This window comes from Ammodytes marinus, assembly GCF_949987685.1.
Source record: "Ammodytes marinus genome assembly, chromosome: 20".
Lineage (NCBI taxonomy): Eukaryota > Metazoa > Chordata > Actinopteri > Uranoscopiformes > Ammodytidae > Ammodytes > Ammodytes marinus.
In genome coordinates this window covers 7087470-7094066 of record NC_137224.1, presented here as the reverse complement: position 1 = coordinate 7094066, position 6597 = coordinate 7087470, and the positions used below count along the sequence as shown (strand labels likewise).

Below are 6597 nucleotides of genomic sequence, written 5' to 3'. Positions count from 1 at the left end.
GCACACACACACACGCGCAGGCACACACACGCACTCAGCCACTGTGGCTGAACTCCGGACGCCTCAGCGACAGAGCCCACGCAGGCAGAATATCCCCATCGTGCCGCCGCAGTTCTCCTCTCTGGCTTACTCCTCTTTTTCTGCGTGTGTGCGTTCCGAGTGTGTGTTTGGAGAGAGAGAGGGAGAGACAGACAGAGGGTGAGAGAAAGAGAGAGAGAGACAAACAGTGTGAGAGAGAGAGAAAGAGACAGACAAACAGAGTGAGTGTGAGAGAGAGAGAGTGAGAGAGATTAAGCAAGAGGGGGAGGGAGCATGGGAGGGAGAAAGCAGAGGGAGGAGAGAAGGTTGCATTGGAGCAAGTACAGCTCTGGTTTTTGGCTACATCTGGCAGGTTCATGCATCATCCCTTCATCTCATCATCAGTTCAAGCAGTTTTGTCAGTGACCTCGCTTCTGTGGAGACCATATGCATATCAAAACTTGCCTTTACTTTCTTTGTCAGAAGCAGCAGAATACAATTTGAATGGATCACAACAGACTGCACTTCAACTCCTCGCTGTTCTGCACCCCTGTGTGAGAAGTTTGTATCAAGAAAGACACTGTCTACATGGAAGCACGGGTCTTTCATTCTATTGCGTGCTGCGAGCCGTCTCCATTGAGCGATACTCGTCATGTTTTATCATCCTTGAGAGTTTCCATGTGTGGGAGGTTATTCCGTCTGCCTGCCCACTCTCTCCCACGAGCTTGTTGGCCTGATCTCATCTTAGCTTTTTATCCATCTTTCGTTGTCTAGCAAGTTGTAAACATTGTTTGGGCAGCTTTCATCTCGGAATGTGAATTTTCCTCTTAGACTTAATTGGATTTATTGTGTACCATTAGTGTTCAATTAACAAAAATTGAATCGGGGTAACACTCTTGGTGAGCTGTAAACGCACAAGTTGGAAGTTTGCTTAGCCATAGTTCACCCTCACTCTCTCACAGAGAAACCCCTACTTCTGCTTTAAGCCTCAGGTACCATGGTAATGAGCTGCAACTCTCCAGACAGCAGCTGCTGCTACTGTGTGTGTTCTGTCATTTATTTAGGTGTATGTGTGTGTGTGTGTTATGTGAATTGTTTTCATGCACCGTATTTTTACCAATGCACCAGTAGATACACTATGCAAAGCCTCCTATAATGCATATGGTTAAGACCGTCTCCTTCGCCATTCAGAACCAAATGTAGTCGTTCCGTTAAGTGTTTTTTATTGAGGATTCATGAAAACTACAATTCAGTAACCTTGAGCTGAGGAGGTTTAACGTTAACTGGCATTTCCGATGGAAATGAAATCCATTTGTCAAATCAAGGCTTTTGTAAAAATGTCAGTTATGTAAAGAAAAAGAGAACTGGACAAAAAACCTTACAACGTTAACATAATTGGTCAGTAGTTACGTGATGGCCATCTTGCTTCAGAAAGTACTGTAGATGGAATTATAATGCATTCAGTTTAATTAAGTAAATGCAACATTTCTTGTTACAGTATCGTTCTTCATTTTGAGCTGCTCTCCTATTACAACACTTCCTGTTATTACATTTTGTTTATGGCTCTTTTATATTACCGGTATGTTTTTTCTCATGTGTTGTATTTCCTGTTTATACTAAATTGTTTTTAAGAAAATGTTCCTCTGTGGTTCCACTCTGCATTATTGGATAATATTTTTGTCATTTGAATTATTTCTCATCATCCTTAAACCGGTTATAAACATGATGAACGTTATGAACCCTGAATATAATTTAAGACTTTGCAGCAATTGTGTCAATATCATATGATTTATATATAAATTATGTTTATGTTGGAGTAGTCATATTTGAGAATGATATACTGTATATGATAAAGCATTGAAAAAATTAAGCGGAAGGAAAAACGTCATGGAAAAAGTTAAGTAACTTGAAAAAATATATATAACTGGGCTGTTTCTATTTGACAATAGATACTAGTCAATATCAAAACCCCTCAGAAATATATGGTTGAAAGAAGACTCGGCAGCTTCTTACACAATTATATTGCAGCCAGCAGCAGGGCAGCGCGTCAAGCTGTGGAAGAAAGTCTCAAAAAGTCTAATGAAAAGTTAGAGAGCTGCAGCGGAGTCTCAGAGACGCTACACTAAGATCCATCAGACCTCTTTCTCTCATTGATTCGTCTCAGCGGAACCCTTTCATGACACGTGAAAAACAGAATAAAAAGTTTTGTTATTTGGTTTTCATCCCGTCGACTCATCTCGCTATATATCTCTACTAAGTGACATAGATTACCACTGACTGACTGACTGGCTGACTGACTGACTTACTTGATGCGCCTTCAAGATGCCAAACACTGCACTCACACTCACAGCAGTTTATGAGACTGGCTTCTTGTTTCGGAGTGACAGTAACGCATCGGCTCCACAGACTCGTTATTGCAACGGAAAGCTGCCGGTTTCGACACAGGAGGGAAAAAAACTGTGTTAATAAACATCCTAGTCTCTGTAATCAGGCATGTTGCTAGCTACGGTTGTTTACAAACCATTTGTTTACTTATCAGTTTACAGAGCCTAGGCTAAGTGATTTTGTCAACAAGCTTTCTCCAGAAATACTGACTGCACCTTTAACCTTGGACCTTCTCTGTGCTTGGCAAGTGTTTTTGATTTCAACCCAGGGTTAATGGCATTTGTTTAATGGCTATAACTCCTCAGGGAGAAGATGCCTACTGTATGTGGTCTGGAAAAGGTTTTGTTGTTCTCTTTTATTGGAATCTACTCAGCGATCTGCTTGTGTAAGCAAACTGTTTCTCAGATGGATAAACCGGTGACAGTGGACAAGTCACTGGAGTGACTCTCCTCTCCTATTGATTTCATTATCTTGCAGCCAAGCCCTCAGGGGACTCCTATTTGATGTCCTTGTCCCCCTGCGTGTTTGGTATACGCAGTGCTGCGGCCAAAGAAGGATCCAGACCTAGTCCTCGTTTTTTTACACCTGGGCCTGTGTCTCTTCTGTCACGAATCACGATTAGTTACATTACAAATTGCGAGAAAAAAAATCTTGCAAAGTTATTAAAAAAATATTGAATATATAAATGTCATATATATAAAACCAGACAGTTTTTAGCCATTGGCTAAGAAAGAGAAAAAAGAAGTCTGCCACTCAATGGTACATACTTCCCTTTTCAAGAAATCCCCAAATAACAGAGTAGAGGCAAAAACTGTGTAAGTAACCGAAGCATCCCCAGATCTTATCCAGCAAGAGCAATGTAAATGTGTGTAAATGGTGTTTGATTATGTATTCTTGTCACATCCTCTTGATATTTCACACCACCCCACCCCCTGTAGAAATCTGTATGTATGTATGACACAGACCTTCTGTGAATAGAGTTCAGGGTTATTTCTGATTCTGTGGTAAGGTGTTCATCTCGTCACCCTCGCGCCGCCTTTTCCCGGCTCATACTGCTGAGTGCTGACCGACTGGTGTTAAACTGCTAATTGGTTTTGTATGTGTTAGCGTTTCCCAGTGGAATACATTCTCCTGGTTTTCTCATTGCCCTGTTTTAGGATACCTGAAAACGCTATGACTTTCCTTACCCCCAAATGCTCTCAAACTAACTGACTAAATTCACAGTATACGTAGCCTATTTAACTTTCATTTTAGTAGCCTCAATGTCACCACTCCAATCTGTCCTGAGTGCGTTCATTCACGAAGAGTAGGCTACATAAGAGTGTTGAGGTTCATATCTGTATGGAACCTAAGTACTAAATGGTGAAGAGAAATCAAAGAGATATATTGTAGCTTACATCTCCCAACAATCATGAAAGAGAGAGAGGGAAAGATGTGTGCTTGTGTGTACATGCGCATGTGTTTGTACAAAGCTGGCACTAAGTCTGCAAACAAAGTATCAACAAAGTAAGACAATATTTGGGAGATATGTCAAAATGTGATGTTACTGTTAATGCAGACAGAAGTGCCATTTGTTTGGAGCAGATTTGGTATCGCTAAAATTTCTCCAAAGGTGGTCTGTATTTCTGGCTGTGACTCAGGCCTAGTGATGCCAAGAGCTCATTTAAAGTATGGACACCCTCCATCCGCAATAAAGCTGGTATTAACCTTTTAGTTACAAATACTGTGAGCTATAAAGACAGTGGGCTGTGGCTTCGAGGCGTGACTACGCATTATTGATGTACACAATACCCCCTTGTGCTCCCATCTTTCCATACAATCTGTCACACTGACTGGGCAATGGTCGGTAACATCTATATACTTCCCAGTTTCAAGTGTACTCATTGGACACTGAGACGTTTATTTTGAAAGAAAGTGGCTTTAGCTCAATGGAGATTTCTGCATAAATGAAGGTGTCTGTCCAAGGAAGTATCATGCTTCGAACGTATTAGAGTGTGAATGTGCTTCCTCAAGCTTGTCTAAGTTGGATGCTGTCTGAATGAGTGGCATAACAGGTCACTTTCATGGCTGGCTGCCCAGGTTTTCGGTGGTTGTTATTAATCCTTATGTACTAAGTGTTTATTTGGACTTCACAATGCATTGCGCCAAATGCGGCTGAAGAAGAAAATGAAGTGTGAATGGTTTCAGCTGTCCTCGAATACGTCCTCCACTCATTTCCGTTGGCTGACCCATCCTGCCTGCCACCTTGTTGGCCTGCTGTTGGAGCCAAGTGGGCTCGCTGTTGAAGCCTCCAGCGGTGGCCAAGTGTGGAACAGTGCTCCAGTGCTGTTGCGGTTCCAGCCTCACTTTGTGTGCCTGTGTGATATGTTGTTATGTAGAAAAGAGGCAGGTGGACGGGGATTTACCTATCTGGAGAGAAGCAATAACAATTTTCACAAATACAACGGCGGAAAATATATATATATTTTTTTTTTGAAGGTGGTTGATTCATAGCCAGATTTTTATGTTTTGACCTCCTTTTCGATCAGGGACGTCTGAGGCCATTTCACCTTTCATTTAAATTCTCCTAAGAAAATACCCACAGTGGAAAGTTTTGAATCTCTGCTCCAGAAATGCTTTTATTCTTTCTCAGAGTATATGGAAACAAACTGAAAAGAATAATACAAATTGAGATCTACCTTAATTCTGTGCCTCTGCCAGCATCATCCTTTACTCAAATAATTCCCTCTTTCTCGTAAGATCTTTTGTCTTTACACACAAAGCCTCCAGGTCTTAGCAGTGTGGATCCATTGTGTTTGCATGGCTTTATCCTTCTCAGATTGAATGTCATTGTGGCCATGTTCAATCTGTTCTCTTTGCTTGGATAATTTCTGCCGTAATGTCGCAAACTCATATTTCATCAGACCTGAAGAAGCAGTTGTGTGGGTCCCTGTTGGTCATCATGGGAGCCTCATATTTCTCTCTTCTTTGTCGGTTTTCTCTCCGCAGACGGTTTGAAGACCACACTATACATCTCTCTAGAGTACGCTGTGCTGTTTCCCCCACAGGCTTAATTAAAGGCTTAAAACAATGCTCTGTTTATTAGGCAACCCTTCACTACTTGAACAAACATCCAATTTGGCTTTTTTTGCTGTCGGGCACTTAAGTGAGATGAATTATCAGAGACATGCGAGCTGTATAGCAGCTTATGATGAATCTGGCCCTGCCCTTCTAATCACTGCTTTTTCATTTCCGCAAAGATTCTGCCTCATTTGCCCTCAAGCATGAGATGGATATGGAGGCAGGGTTTTCTGGGACGGGAGTCTGTAAGCATCCAAAAAAATGTTTTGTCCTGTCCTTCAGGTGCTGCTTAGTTTTTTTTTCTTGCTTTTGTTCAAGGATTTTGCAATTGAATTGAGGTCAGGTTGAGCTTTTTTCTCCAATTTTTCTGAACACCTCACTGTTCCCTTCCTGACAAACACTCGACAGGGCACTTTGTCTAATCATCATCATTTTTGCATTTCTGTAGTGTCATCTCAGGTGTAAATGGGAATTGGATTATGAGATTTTTATCAAAAAGTTATGTGCATGCTTTGAATGATGCATGGATTTGCTTTTGGGTACTAGCAATGAGGCTGAAGCTGATTTGATTTAGTTAACAACACAACTTTTCTTTCTCTGCTTCTACCGGCTTAATTTTAAACGGTGTGCCATACAAATCATGATTCTAGTTTTTGTTTTGCTTTGTTTACAGGTATAGTGTGGAACTTTTATATGTATGTATTAGTATGCATACAAGTAAATCCAGCCTTCAAGTTAGAAACATATATCACGTCATGACATGAAGGACACATCAAACCTTGTCGAAAAGTTAAAACAAATAATCATTATAAAATAGAAGGAGTTGTCAGAATTTTGTATATTTTCCCTTTCTGTCTTTCTTTTTTAAAGTTGTTTATACTTGGGCAGGCGGCTGAGTAGTTACTGGTTTCCCTGCGGGTACTACCACCTCTCTCGACAGCTCTTCTGTGTGTCACATACTTCGGTCTCCCAGTCCAAAATTAGAATTGGAAGGCTTGCTTGCATATAAATAGGCAGAGACATCCTTTTTTTATATACAGCATGTTGGTCATCAATTTACCCAAGTTCTCCCATACACCACTCCTCCGCACCCTACACTGTTGACTGGTGGCTACTCAAATCCCACACTGGCAC

At 41.2% G+C, this 6597-nt stretch overlaps 1 protein-coding gene across 1 annotated transcript in view; it reads left to right on the top strand.

Moving 5' to 3' along the window:
- The window catches only part of dock1 (dedicator of cytokinesis 1), a 172877-nt gene that overhangs the window by 96568 nt on the left and 69712 nt on the right, over nucleotides 1-6597 (top strand). The gene's annotated exons all lie outside the window — the stretch shown is intronic.